The following is a 16609-nucleotide window of genomic DNA, read 5'->3' on the forward strand; positions in this document are numbered from 1 at the left end:
TAGTAAAAACTCAACTTTGCACCTAACAGTGTGCAAATACTAAGCCTGCTTTTGAACAGCACCTTACCCACATATGCTTGATTGGAATATCTAAACCAGAAGAAATCTGTTGTTTAGCTACAAGCGTGAGGACGGCATGCAGCAACAAAATCATTAAGTGCAATTAAATTGAAAACTCAACAGTCAAGGCAAAAGTAAGTGTAATACATAAAATTTTGTATCAGAATACATATACATGTCTGCAATGGAATACATATACTGACCACCATGATGAGAGTCAAATTAGAGAACAGGAATATAAGGTTTCAGTACAGTGATGCATAGGTCGATGGTAATGTTCCTGGACTGATATTCTTTCTTATCTTGCCAATACCATTTAAATTTTGTGTTTGCATTTTTTTGGCTAAAACAATAGTTTTGTTTTTGTTTTTTTTCAGAAAAAGCAAAAGAATATTCTGCTGGAAAAACACTTCCTACATACACAGAAAAGCATGATATTTATTTAGTTGCTCTATACTCCATCTTCCTAACCCTTTCTAGTATGCAGATGGAAATGTGTACACACAACCATTCCACACAAAGTTTCAGATACACAAAACTAACACCTGCCCTCTGCTGTCGGAGATGCAAACAAAGCTGGAAGGAGCTCTTCCTTTCTACAGATCACATTAATTCTCTCTAGAGCATTAGCATCTACAGGCAGCTACACAACCTTCCAGCAAATCACACTCACAAATGGAACAAGGAAAATTAAAAACTTGCAAGTTCCTGCAAGGCCACATGTGCTGGTTTTGGTTGGGGTAGTTAGTTTTCAACACAATGACGAACATAGGGCTGTCATTTGGATTTAAACACAGGGTTGATGACATAGACTTGTTACTGCTGAACAGGGCTTACACAGGACCAAGGCCTTTTCTGCGTTTCCTGTGGCCATGCTGGTGAGAAGACTGGGGGTGCTTGGGAGGTTGGGAGGAGTCCCAGCCAGGACAGGTGACCACAAATGACCAAAGGGATACTCCAAACCATATGACATCATGCTCAGGATAGAAAGTGAAAGAGAAGGAAAAAGAGGGGAGATGCTTGGGGTGATGGAGTCTGTCTTCTCAAGTAACTATTAAATGTAATGGGGTCCTGCTGTGCTGGAGATGGCTGAACACCTGCCTGCCTGTAGGAAGCACTGAATTAATTCCTTGTTTTGCTTTGCTTGTGTGCACAGTTTTTGCTTTCCCTGTTTAACTGTCTGTATCCCAATCCACAGGTTTCCTACCTTTTGCCTTTCCAATTCTCCCTGAACCCACTTCTGGGGGAGTGAGCAAGCAGCTGCATAGTACTCAGTTGCTGTCTGGGGTTAAACCACACTACCATGTTACAGCAACACGTAGTGAGTGTAGTATTTCATGAAAAAATAAGACCACGGTTTAAGAGAGCAGAAATGTCCTGCCTGAGTATCTCATCTGTTCAGAAGCACACAGTAATGATGAGCAACCCAATTTCTATTGCTGCTTCAGCTTTTTGTGCTCATGAAAGAAAGCAGTGCACAAAATGTCATCAGTAGGTAAACCATCTTGCTCAGTCTTGGGGTGTTCCTTTGCAACAGAAATTATCTCTCCATCACTTAAGGAAAAGAAGGGATATATACTGCCAGAAAAGGTGATGCAGATGACATATGAGTAGTGTAGGGAGGATCATACGGCTAGTCTTTCTGTAATTAAGCCTAAAAAAAATCTTGTTGTTATGAAACTGCAAGTAGATCAAAAGGATGACTGAAGAAATCCCCAGGTAAATTCTTGTAACATAGATAATAAAAAATGAAGAGGCTGTTTCAAGTTTTCCCTTTTATTGTTAAATTTTTACTTCAAGACAAAAAAATTTGAAACTTCTCAGTACAGCAGATGATCCTATTAATAAATAAGCACTGGGTTAAATCAGCAGAATATTCATTTAGCATCACTAGAGATGTAACTGAACTTCAGTAAGTGAAAATACTTTTTAACAGCTGTTAAGTGTCTTTTTGGGAAAGATACTGATTTTCTAAAATATCATTAATTTGTTCATTTTGAATAGAACTTCGGTCTAAAATAAACTAAAATTAGTTCCTACCGTAAAAGCATCCTTTACATATACACTGTGACTATGAGATTCACAGCCCTTTAGCCTGTTCTCCATTCCTTGGTAACCTCTGCAGCTGCTCAGTATCCTCTGTCTGCATATCATTGTCAGATCAACAACTAATGAAACCACTGACCAAATTCAGCCTGAAACTACAAAGAAGGGCAAGTTTGGAAGGTGTTAAATAACAATACACTCATGGAATATGGAGAAAGAAGAAAAGGTGAAATTATGTCTCCAGAGAGGGAGACGTCATAGTATTAGCCTGTATTTCTTAAAGTCTAATATTTTTAATAAACATGCTTTACATATTATCTGTATCAAAAAACTTCACAGATAAATGTCAAGACACCGGCAGCATAATCCACATGTTAGCAGGAGTTGTTTTGCTGTCATTTAGTTGGACCAAAAAGATTTTGTATATGCCACAGAGCAGTGTTTACATTTGCGATTAAGAATCATAGGCTCATTAATGATTTTCCAATAAAAGTTTGAAACTTAAGACCACATGTTCCTTTCTCTGAAATCCTAAAACGTTTCATAATGCCCTTAATCTATCTCACAAAATATGTGAATCTGCCTATCACCTATATCTTCGTGCAGACTGGGATAAACCTGTTAGAAATGCTTAAAGAGACACTTGATAGCACCTTGGTACATCACCACACTTTGGCACACTTGTTTTTATTGTGTTTATCTTATCTAATAGCTGTCATGCTAACTCTCAAAAATTTAAAATCTGAATTTTCCAAGTTCCAAACAGAAAAGCAATTAGAACAGTTCAGTTCATCCTTCAGACATTAATCTCACAATGATTGTGATTATTGTCTCTGGATATACATCTCATGATTTCTCACTAGTTAGGCAAACCTCATCCACTGGTCCAGATGTTCAGCTGCACATTCATTTCAGTAAAATTAAATATGATACCGTGCAATTTGCAGTTTACCAACTGGTTTGAGGTAAGCTTAACAGTTAATAATTCCTAGAACAAAAGGTAAAAAGAAGCTGCTGTTAGTATCTTCTCTGTGCTTTTGTTTAACACAAGGAACATGTCTTCTGTGAGTGAATTCTTCATTAGACTAGTCAGTTACTTTCAAGGAAAATAGCTGGTGTTTATTAAAACTTCAGAGAGGCTGTCACAACTCTGGGTGAATTGCTGCTGTAATCAGTCACCCGATTGCTTACTGTTTGTAAGCAAAAGCACAAAATAAAACCACTGCACATTACACTTTCAAGTCTGTTCTTAGCATGGGGAGATAAGGTCAGTATTAGGTATAGTTTTTCTGGGTAATTCTTAAGGCTTAAATCAATCATTAGTAGCTACCAGTGCTGGGCATACTCCTACATTATGCAGTCTGATGATGCAGACAGATTTGCTCCCACCTGCTGTGATTCATGCGGTCCAGTCAGATAATACAGTAGCATTATTCAACAAGCTGCAACAAGGTAGTCTAATACTGGCCTTTCTGACATTGTCTTCTAAAATACAGCTACATAATAAATATTTTTAGTATAAAAGAAAGTCACATGAAAAATTATCTTACTGTTTCTTTGGTGATCTGCTTGCACTCAGAGCAAGTAGACAAATTAAGTTTGTAGATTTAATTATATACATACACATGCACACACATGCTTTTCTCCCTCTTGCTGTCTCTGTCTCTAGCCAATATAAAGAAGTTACAGTTTATTTCCAAGGCTGTTTCTCCTCTTAATGTATATAGCTATACTGACTCCTATAATCCCTGCAGTTTTGCTTTAATTTGAAGATACTTTGATCAAGTAGCAAACACTGCAGGTATCTTATGTAATTAATTTTTTTTTCCCTCATCACTATGCAATACTGCATGATGGGAAACCATGCACATATTTTGGTTTGTCAATTAATTAATAAATTTGGTTTATTTATTAATTAATGTTGCTTCCCCCAATTCTCTCCTGAAAATGTATTTCCATTGCAGAATGCCTGTGTCAGTACTTAGAGCATATCACATACTCCAGACTACCTCTTGAAATTAGCAAGGATATTAAACCAACTTTAATTTCATTAAAGACAGTGTTAGATTAAAAAATATGCAGCAGTTAGGGATTCCTTTTTTTTTTCCCCTCTTAATTTGGAGTCACATCACTTCAAAATCAACATTTGATTCCATGAGACATTCGAGTGTACTTGACATGGAGATTGGTTCTGGTGTTTGTATGGTTAATCTGCTGAGTCGTGACTACTTGTAACTGTCAAATTCTCTCCAAGGATAAATAATTAAAGCTTCTGGAAGAATAAGCACACAGGAAGCAGTGGAGATTGGATGTACGTAGGTGTTGAGGGCATTAATTTTTATCCAATCGCTGAATAAAAAGCACATTATTCATGCAACCTTGTTCATTCACTGCTACGTGACCTGCACCACAATAGCAGACTGCAGCATCCAGTGCTGAATTCAAGGCATTCAAGGCAATGAGGAAAGGACTCCAACAGTACCAGCACAGAAGAGCAAAATGCCACACTGTAGGTGTAGCATGCAGCCTTTGGTTAATGCTTTAGCTCTTATGACTAATGCTAGAGTGACACAAAAATACTTTTTCTCATTGAATAGTTTTCTTTGGGTACAGTAAAAATAGCGAATATTAGCCTTAAGGTAGAAGGACATTTTCACTTTCTTTTCAGCATGTATCTCCTGCATGTCAATGACAACCATCAGATAAAAAATCCAAACTCATAGCAAACAACAAATAAAATAATTCATTAATTGGTGAAGCAAAACAAATGCAATGTCTTGTAGTATCTCTGGTACAAAACTTTTGACACAAAGTATTTCAAAAAGTGAATAGTGAAAGGTGTAAAATCTACAAAGCAATTTTAGCTGTGAAGCTCAAAAAAGCCTGTTATAAGATCCTGAAGGTTTTAAAAGCACAAGAACAACTCCCTGTTCCAAAATAGATTCCTCCACCTTCACATTGCTATTCCTGTCCCATGTTAACTCACTACAAATTCTATCTTTGCCTTGATGCCTCATATGCCTGTTAACAAACTACTTTTACATGTAATTGTTTATTTACTTGAATATTTGTATACCACATACAAAGGTGAAACTCAAACAAGACTCTGGTGAAAAAAACAACCAATAAATGCTAAAACTTCGAGTATCTATGAACATACATTAAGGTCCATGGTTACTGGAAAGCAAGGCACCTGCTAAAAGTGTTCATATCATCTCCCACAGCTACCTACTCACACTGGCATTTTTAAATACCAGATCAGTTACATCACTCTTAGTAGCAGATGTAACAGCTTCATATCTTCTATCCAAGCACAGGCACAAAAGATTTTAACTCTCATTTATAATGAAAAATAATGGTCTTTTAGGAAGGCTTGAAAGCTGCAGCATTCCCTAATGACAAATTTGGGTGTTTGAAATGTTATCAGAATAAAAACTCATTTTATTTTTACATAAAAACAGAACTCTCCACAGATTTCAAGCATGAGGGAAATTAATTAGTTTTCTTTATCACAAACCAAAAAAGAAACTGAAAAAGAACCAAAGGGGATTTAAAAACTAAAACCTCTGTTATTTAAATATATAAATAATGTAAATATTAAAATTTATATATATATAAAATGCTACATCTGCAGAAAACAATGGATGCATGTGTGGAAAAAAAATAAGGTCCTCACCGTAAGAAAAGAGAAAATACTATCTAAGCAGTTAAGAAGAAAATGAAATCAGAAATTTGTACATATATTAATTAATAAAATAAATGTATATATATTAATTAATATAATAAATATATTAATATATTGTTGTAATAGGACAAATTTAATTTAGAAATAATTGGTAAATTTGAAAATAGCAAAGTCCTCAAGGAAACACATTAAGCAATTTTTTTAAAAAAACATGAAGTATTTTATCCTACTGCCAGATTTAGAGAGTTTGGATAAGCTCTTAGAGTTGAGAATAGTCTTTTGAAAAGCACTGCTATCAGACACACTCTGGACTCAGCATGGATGTTTGGATAACAGGTCACTCCTCCTCTCCTCCACCTGCATTAAAGTTAAGGAGAGCATTTCAGAGCACATGAAGTAGGAAATTGAAAATGGCAAAAATTGTCCTTTGTACTCTTCACTGGTCACCCTCTTCACTGAAACTCTTAGTACAAAAATATATTGCTAGGACAGGACAACATGAGATGCAATTAATCAAAAGAACATAAAATTGCCCTGTGTTGTAATGATGTAGTACTAATGGTTACCATTGTTGTAAAACATTTGCCTTACATTCTGAAGGAAATTAATCAACATTGCGATAAATCATATTATATAATTAAACATTATTAATGCTGGGAATCAAGATTACTGAGCTCCTAGGTAACGTCACATTTGTGTGATGTTAAGAACTGTGTGACATTACTCAGGAGAAAATAGCTTTCCTAATGTCAATAAAGAATGTAATATAATCTCCCTCTGCCGTTTCAAAATTGAAAAATGATTAACTGAATAGAAGAGTAACACAGGACTAATTCTCCATTCATCATGACCAGGTCATAAAATGCTGGTCATATCCATGATAGGTTCATTTCAGGGCTTAGCTCAAGAAAGGTTAGTAACTTGGGAAAAGGGCACTCCTGATACTGCTGTAAGGCTGGTTTTTTGACTGTATACCTTATGGGAAAGAGATTATTCCCTCAGTGATCATGGCAAAGATTAAAAAAAAAAAAAAAAAAAAAAAAAAGAAGATTAAGATTTTCAATTTTTAGAAACTGGCTAAGATCATATGGCTTTTATAATTCACTATTGTAATTTGTGTTATTTGTGAAAATTCAATTCCTAGTTATCAAGAGGTAGACCAACCTAAGTCTTTTCTGGGCAACAAATAAAGGTGATGAATGAAATCTATGAATGTTTGCTTGCAAAGTTCAGACATACCAATGAGAATTCAATGTGTTTAAAATAGCCACAGAAAGCTATCTCAAGTATAATTATGGAATCTCAGCAGAAATGCAACGTGTCCATAAACAGTACAACTGTTTTTATCCCGCCCATATATAGCACATGTTTCTGACACGTTAATATGCAGATTGCAGGTGGGAGTTTCCAGGTTCAAAGCTAATTTTTTCACTGAGTGGCATGTTCCCAAAATTCATTTTCAACCCACCTAATTTTAGGCACTTAGTGGAGGGGCTAAAGTTAGAAACCAAGTCATCCTAAACTCTCTCTACAGGCTATGGAAAGATAGTGATAAAGGGCTGGTAAGATTTTACTGCAGCTGAATTACATCTAGTGAATGCCTGTTCAGCATTCAGACTGAACCTATCTGCTTATTAGCAGATCAAATGTTTGAATATTGTTCAGAATAAACAAGCTCCGTCTAATCATTAAATGAGCTGTATACTTTCTCCCCTTATTCAGTCTCCTCAATAGCTACTTCTGTGAACAGCAACTTGCTGGCCTTTTAATCATCATTCTTTCTCTGTTTATTATTTTTCTAAACAGGTAATTCTTCCTCTTTTCTCCTCTTATTTCCTTAGGTAGCAAATAAGTAAAATCTTCTCTCTAAGATAGTAGCACAACAGAGTTGGGTTATTTTTATAACTACAGGTGAAATGAGAAACTCATCCACATAATGGCTTACATTACTTTAAAATTACCCATAGCTCCCAAATACTTTGATTAGTGTTCAATAATTTTCTATTCTCACAGCCAAAACCTCTGCTGGAAGCCTGCGAAGGTATCATTATTTATCAATTTCACTCAAAAAAGCAGGATCTCTGACAAAGAACGTGTTGACAGTCACAGTTAAACAATTTTGCAGCATGAAACAGTAAGTATTGGAAAATGGTAATAGGAAAAATAAGGGTATTTATTGCCTTTCGCATTTCAACAACTTAAAAATATGAACACAGGAAACCATATAGTCAGTGTACATAATGTAGCAATACATTTTCCGAGCCAAATATAGATGACTAAATCAAGGCAAAAACATAGGCTGCAACTGCAAAAAATAGAACAAAGGAAATGTGGGGGGAAAAAACCCAACAAACTCAAACCTCCTTGAATTTTAAATATCTTTATATATAATTATCTTCTGATTACTAAGTTCCAATATATACTTATTAAAACATTTGTTTCAGGAAAAAAAAATGAAAAAAGGACATATATTCTGAGATTAAAAAAATATATTTCTACAGTTTCAATCGACTTGCCATTATAGCCACTCAGAAATCTAATCTGTAGAGCCTTACTCGTTGCCAGTTTCAATATTCTAGGAAGTCCATACATAAGATCCTCCAGGTATTTGCCTTGCATATTGAAATATTTGTCATATGTGCAATATACCACTTTTGTTTGTGGGAGAAAGAAAATAATGAAACTTCTCCTTCTTTATTACATCCTATGACAATATGAGAGGAAACTCCACAATCAGCCAGGCAGCAGACCTTTTTTTTTAACCTGTGCAAGGCCCTACCACATTTACCAGGACTAACTGTGGGTCTATACAGCTAATATAAACACTATTGTAAACACTTCAGAAGACGTACTGTATTTTCTTGCTTTCAGTGTGAGAAGAAACCAAAGCTTTTGCACATGAACTAATACATACATTAATAAATTAATTAATAGAAATACATTTAATGCAATTATAAAATGGAATGATATTTCAATTCTCTTATGAAACTTTTACTGCTCACTATTCTCTAGGATAGGATATGCTTTGTTGAATTATCTAAGAAAAAGATCACGATCAAGTAAATACATGCTTCTCTCATTTACAAGATTTTTAAGGAGTAAGTTAAGTTCAGTGAATCAAATTAATTAATAGTATGGAATAAAGCAAGATTACAGGACTTCTTCTCACCTGCTTTATAAGGCTTGTTTTAAACTCAGCAAAGTAAAACATTCAGATTTATTTAAAAACAAACTGAAATCCTGTTACCATTATCTTCCTTCTAATTCTCATCATCTATGCTATTCATATTTCAGTGACATATGCCATGCACCATAATAACAGTATAAAAGACACAGCATGAAAACAGAAAAAAAAATAAAACACCCCTTCCCCCACACACAAAACCAAAAAAAACCAAAACAACCCACAAACAAAAAAAAAAAAAAAAAAACACCATAGAAACTTTGCACTCAAAGAAAATCCCATGCAACTAAACCCTCTTGAAGGTATACCTGGAATGTACGGAAAGTAGCAAGGAAGTAAATCCACGTTTTGACCTATAGGCTAAAACATGAACATATTCTTATTTACATTTATGATGTGTATACTCTTTAGCATAAAACTAAGAGAAATTCACTGACATCTAAGAATGCAAGGAATTTATCCATATAACCCCTCTCAAATAATTAATCTTCTTTACACTAGGAAGACTATGCTAATATTTCATACATGCACCAAAGCCAGGACTTAATACTCTCCTCAGTACTGTGTATCTGAAGAACAGAGAGTATCTGCAGGAACAGAATGAAAGCTATGTTTTTCTGATTTTAAAAGCAGGAGGAGAATTTAATTCAAAAAGCCTTTTCTGTCCCTGGCAATTACTTGCACTGGGAAAGTACTAGACAGTTGCCTTCCCAACTAATAGGTCCTGAGAATATGGTTGCATGTGTGATTGCACTGGAGCACTCCTGATTGAATGACTAAAGAGAACTTGACCTCCTCCCCACTTACATTCTGAAGCTGCAGAAAGAGGCATCCTCCAATTACAAGTAGGGCAGATTGAGATACAACAATTGAATGGTAAGGAACAATCAGCCATAGATCTCACTCAGTGCCACAAATATGACATTCAACCATCTCAAAGAAACTCTGCTCATGCTTACCAGATGCTAACACATCCATTTCATTTAGTTTTGCCTTCTGCACAGTGAAAAATATTGTAATTTTGTAGTAATTACTGTCAAACTCACAGCTCTAATTATATTCTGCCATTTTAAAGTGCTTGCATATGCATTTAATGCTTCCAAAGATGTCATCCTAAATACTGACATTTTTCTGTTCATTCACAGAAGATATACTGCATTAATAGCCAATGGAACAGCACTTCAATGTAAAACAAATCACCAAGGAAAGTAAGGCTCAAGAAGACATTTTTGCGTTTTAAAATCTGAGGTACACTTATGTATTTACATTTGCATTGTTGCAAATTCCCATCTTCTTCCTTTTAATCTGCTTCATGCAGCAGGAAGAACTCTGACAGCACCAAAATGCATGTTTAAAAACTGCTGAGTTTAGATTAAGCTTCAGGCTCTTCCCTTCTATCTTTATTTTGGTCACCATAAAAGTGAGCCAAACACAAGGGCAAAAAAAATTTGATCCTCTTACTGCCTAAATTCTCTTGTGCTTTGAATTGCCATAGTAGCATAGGTTCAACATTTTGTTGCTGGATTGTACAATCTGTACAGAAATTGATATTCTTTTTAAAAACTTCATCTTGAGCAACAGTTGGAGCAAAACATATCCTTATCCTGTAACAAGTTGAAACTGGAATATACAAAACATTCCCTATTGATAAAACCATGTGTTCAACCAACACGTTGCATTTATAAAAGCTCAATCACATGATTAATTTAAAAAAACAAACAAAACCAACATATTTAAACATATAAAGATATATAAAGCCTTCTACCTAACTTACTTCCTGGAAGTTTCACAAAGCTCACATTCTATAAGGTGCTCTGAAAGAGGGCAAAGTGCTGTATTTTGGCAGTCATGAGGAATATGTGCTCCCGAAAATATGGGTAAAGTATGGATTTTTAAGCACCTCTATCAGTCTTCAACTGGTTTGCAAGGAGCCCTGCAACCAATTAACACCTTCAAGAAAAGGTTCAGGAAGACCTTCTCCCTCTTGCATCCCACCACATCTTCAGGAAGGAGCTGACTGCATTGGCAAACCAGTTCTATGACAATTTTAAACTGCCACATTCCTAATTCCTACAATCCATCCAGTGGCTCCATTTTAATTTTACCTTTTGAAAAAGTACAATATTGAACACACTTAAGGTTAATTATTTTCCACTTTTCCAGATATTGGGTTGAGGGCTTAAATAAGGGGATATAGCTTCAAGTTAATTAAAGGCTGTCATTTGTTGTTGCTAATTTGTAGTAATTGGCTTTGGTTATGTACTGATTAGATAAATGAGAGCACATGTTTAACTAACAGATGATACATTACAGGACTGTTTCCTTTAATTTATCATCAATCATATGGAGCATTTTTATAACAGGTTTATTTTAGTATTATGCCATTCCAAAATTCTTCTCTCAAGTCTTTTTTCTCCCCTTGTGGTTCCATATGCTGATTGAAAAAATGTTAAAAGGTACCATGGTAACGCTTGCTATGCTATAAGACATATTGAAGAAAGTTTTCAGACTCCTCAGGCATAACTAAGACATTAAAAAATGCACAATAATGTCAGAAAAATACTCCAGAGATATAGTGCTAGTATCCAGAGATACAATTTTGAGATTTCATAGACTTGTTAATTATATATATATTTTGCATTCAGAAATTATAATACACAGAGAGTGGAAAAAGTGTCCCTCATGAGAAGAAATTGGGTATTTTACAGATGCAACATATTTTCTGGTTTAAAATACAGTTCAAGTGCTATCAAAGTATGAACTGGCAATTTTGGAGCCTAAACTTCACGTCTACTTCATGCATAGCATGCAACTACTGACGTCAATGATCAACGTCATTAAAAAACAAATGATACGCATAAGGATTAATTTTGAAGGACAACAGGTTGAAAATTCAAAAGCACATACTGGTTTTGTCTTTATGAAAATCCACCTCTATCATCAAAAACCTAGACGACCAGCTACACTGTTTAGACTCCTCTTGTTCCCTTAAAAATCAAACTAATCCTTTTCTTCATTGGGGGCTTCCTTGCAGCAGCACAAATTAGTAGCTGTTATCAAGCAGGAGAAAACAATATGATCAAGCCAGAGTATTAATTCCTTTCATGGGTGCAACCTTTCATCTCACAAGAAAAAGCACACATGTAAATTCATACTCTGCTTGCACATTTCTGCCAACTGGAATGCACGGAGAAAGAACTCCATCTCCTGCATTCAGGCTGGATATTGAGTCTGAGTTCACACTTATTATTTAATTTTCTTTCAATTGCAAATCCATCCCAGATATGATAGCAATATATAATAGTAATAACACAGCAGTGTCTTTTGCATTTTTCCAATGGGGCTCATTTCAGATTTGTTTTGCATTATGCATAAGTACAAAATGGTAGACCTGAAAACACAAGGTCTGTGAAATCCACTTCTTCTTAAATTAGATTAATTGTTTCCTATCTGTCAAGACTCAAACTCCAAGCAACACTGTCTACCCAAAGCAGAGTAATTTTTGTAAGTATGCTGTGTAACACTGAAAACACTGAACAAAAAATTAAAGTGACTTCATCTCAAGCAACAATTAGTTTACTCAGTGCCCCAAAACACACCCCTCTTATTCCCATTTTCATTTCTTGCATCTTCCCAAAACAGATTTTTAAGTCCAAAACATTCTGAAAGCTGTATACATCGTATGACTTCTTTAAAAAGTACTGTTCCAGATTTATAGCCTTACCATACTACAGTTGCAGACCAAGACCAGTTAAAACATCTAACCCAGCTCATTCTGCATACAGCTATACGATTTGATAGTAAAGTTGTACTCCATTGGAAAGCTACATCGACCAAAGACTTAGCAATTATCTTAATATGTCAATTTATAAGGTAATTTATCTATCTTATGCAAGGTAAATAAATAAGGTAATTCATGGGGAACTTGAAAGGGGAAGCTGTGACTATGTTTTCATGAGTACGGTAACTGTTGCAATTCGCAGTTCAGTAAAAATGAGTCTGCCATTTCCACACCCACTGTCATTTCCACAGAAGATAAATTTATGACACATTTTGGCCAGTCCTTGGTCTGCGCCATACAGGAATGTAGAGCCCAGGATGTATTCTGGCAGGCACATCCCACGGGCATAGATGTACATACAGTTCCACAGTGCAGATTCAGTTGAAAATGTGAATCAAGTTTACACATCCACACCCCTCCGCCTGTCAAACACTTGCACTGCAGTGGTTATGTTAACAAGCACCTCGTTCCAGAAGACATGTAAAGAGACAAACTAACATATTTTTTGGTGTCTTCACAAAGAATCAAGCCATTGTTTCCCAGAGCCTTTAATGTTTCATCTAAAATGAAAATCAACAGGGCCAACAGCAACTAAAGGATTTTGGACCTTTTTTTTTTTTTTTTTTTTTTTTAAAATAGACAATTCATGAAATCTGAACTGCCAGAAGCCTTTTGAGAATCAGTGCATCGTATAACTTCTGTCCTGAGCCTGAAGTGAGAGTCATGAGGGTTCTAGCTCTGTGCTGAACAGATGGTGGAATGAGTGGGACCAGTGGGTTTAAAGTGGAATTCTGGCACATGCTGTGCCAGAAATGCACGTGATTCCAGCATCACAAAAGGGAGATTGAATTGGGAAAATGGTTGGGGGACAAAGGAAACAAAAATCCCTCTAGCACCCTCTGTAAGATGTTGGAAAGTTCTGGCAGAGACTGAATTTACAGTAAAAGACAAAAAAGGAGTTATTACAGACATTACAGTTCTAAGATCCAGCTGAAAAACGTTAGTGTCAGAGAAAAACAAGGACCAATAGCTCCCTATGGGAAAGAGTGCTGGGAGTCCCATGTGGTGACACAGACAGCAGGTTTAGGATCCTGGGCCAGTCACAGGCATGCCTGTGGCATAGAGGTAATCACAGCTCAGGCCTGACCAAGGTTAAAGTGGTTCCTGCAGGCTAGGCTTGACACCAGGACATTCTCCCCATGCTGCTGCCTGGGAGCCTCTTCCCACCACTGTCACCAGTGGGAAGGGGTCACCAGCAGCTGCACTCAGCCACCACAGCCAAGTCCACCCAAAGGGAGGCATATTCCCACTACTCACAGATCATGATGAAAACACCAGCAAATACCACTGTATGCAAGAATGGTTTCCAAATCTGCACTTAGTCCATATTTTGAACCTCTGATAAAAATATTATGCCCCAAAACAAAAGTTTTTTAAAAAATTTTCAAAAAAAGTGATGTCTTTTAATATTTAATGTATTTCATATTTGGAGCCTGCATGCCTCACTTAAGGATTCGTGGGAGGAACACCAAGGTGCAGGAGCTGCACTACCACACTAAACCAGCAGAAGCTTGCAGTTTGGTGTGCTCCAGCATAAGGGAAAGCTCACAACATGCATCTAATTTTCCAACAGTGGAATAAGATAAAAAAATACTTGAAAAAAAATATGAAATAAAGCACGTGCTGACATTCTATTGTTCACTTACATCTTAGTCCAACATCTGCTGAAATGTCTAAAGATTTTTCAATTATTTCAATCAAGTTCATATGAATAGTTAAGAGGTGGGATGGGAAAATCCCATTTTTAGCACATCTGCAAGATGGCAAAACAGAATATCCATGACAACACCACTAATATTCCGCTAAAAAACACAAAAAAGCATTAAGTTTTAATACCTGTAAAGCAAGATTAATCAGTTTGCCTGTTTCTCTTCTGTGAATTGCCTGATTTTTTTATTTTTTTAAAAAAGGTAAGCCTGCAAATGCATGGATGTAATCAGCTAATATTCAAGTATGACTGAGGAAGACTTCAGTCAAGGATATTCTTAGGAAAACTAATAGTTTAGGACAGATTAAATCCATTCATTACATAAAGGGATATGGCTGTAAAAACAGGACGACATTTCAAACTGAGCATATTTCCAATATGCCATTTTTAGAGGTGAAGTTACCTGAAAAGCTTGTTTTGTTTCAAATTTGTAAGATTTGCCCCATGACCACATGTCCTGAATGAAATGCAGAGGTAAATTTGATCACGGTTTCTAGTCTGAGAAGGAGGAAAGACAGATTCAGACAAAACATATTTCCAGGTAGAATCTTCTTCCTATCTATGTTATAACTGTTAAATTATTTTCTGTACAGATACTGCATGATAATGTATAATGGAGGAGTTTAACTGATGGGTATTTTTCTTAACATGAATGATTAAGAAGCTGATGGAAGGTGGACGGAAGATGTGTTGAGAACTAAGAAACCAAAAATATGCATACGTAATCATGAACAATAAACGACCCTGCCAACAACAAAAAAACTGCCATGACAAAATCAAAATTTTGTGTATCCCCTGCAATAGATGAATTTTAAGTATCTAAAACAAAGGAAGAGGGGAGTTATGAGGAACACTCAAAGTGGACACATATAAGCAGGGAATAAAAAAAAAATATAGAATCAGCTTGCAAAATGCAGGATCCAAAATCATGGGAAAGAATTCAAATAGTTACACAGTGCAAGGCAAATATTTTGAAAATGAGAGCTGAAAATGACCACTGGAGAGCAACAAATTAGATGAGTTTCCTCAAAGTAAAGCAGACTGAGTGAAGTTCTGGTATAGCATATTCTCACAGGAACAGAAAGAATAAGATAACCACAAATGACTGGAAAAATCACTTCAGGAACAGTGTACTTCACAGAGCACATGTATATGCCACAGAACAGTGGTAAGTACTGCTGTGAACTTAAGGAAGCTGCTCATAGTAAATATAAATAATTTAGCTCCATCCATTTATCAGTGATAGGACAACCATCACATATCCAGGAAGGATACTTAAAGCCCAAAAAGACAAAGGAAAGATTCAGGCTGGGGAAAATACAAAAGTATTAGTGTATGTAAGCAGAATTAATTGTTCCCAAAGTTTCTGAAAACTAAGTTCTGTTTAACTCCAACGAAATAAAGGCTTGATTCAAAATGCCAGGAGAAACTGACACTAATTAAATGTGTTTCATTTGATCCCAGTTCTCCCAGTGGTCCAAAAAGACCACAACCCTAGGTCTGACTCATCACTGAAGCTTTGGTGCCACACACAACAGAGAAGGGAAGGGAAAATCTGTCACGTCTGTAGGTGGCTCCTCAAAATGGGGAAACCCTGCTGTCTGACAGGAAGACATTTTATATTTTTTTTGGTAATGGAGTGGGAACTCTGGTCCTTTATGTTCATTTTATGACATTTATATCCTCCTGCATTCCAAACCTTTGTAAATGTTCCCACACTGTGACACAGGTAATAAGCACAAGAATTGTCATTCTTTGAGATTAAAATGTAGGAGTTCCCTGCGCATTATCTTCAAAAATTCTGTTATTTCTCCAGTCTTCTACAAACGGGAGCATACCAATTAATACTGCCTTAACCAAAACCTGCAAGTACTGGCTCTGAAAGATAAGCTTTTCATTTACCATAAGATCAGTGAGCCCTCCAGTGGCTATTTTAAACTTTATATTGTAACAACAACCATAAGAAAAATATTTCTATGTATGTGATTGCATTTGATTTCATTTGTATTCTATCATCTTTTACCACTTTAACTAAACAACGCAAGGTAACCTTTATAATACTTGCTAACAGATGTATTTTCAGCT

Source organism: Parus major, chromosome Z, assembly GCF_001522545.3.
Source record: "Parus major isolate Abel chromosome Z, Parus_major1.1, whole genome shotgun sequence".
Classification (NCBI taxonomy): Eukaryota; Metazoa; Chordata; class Aves; order Passeriformes; family Paridae; genus Parus; species Parus major.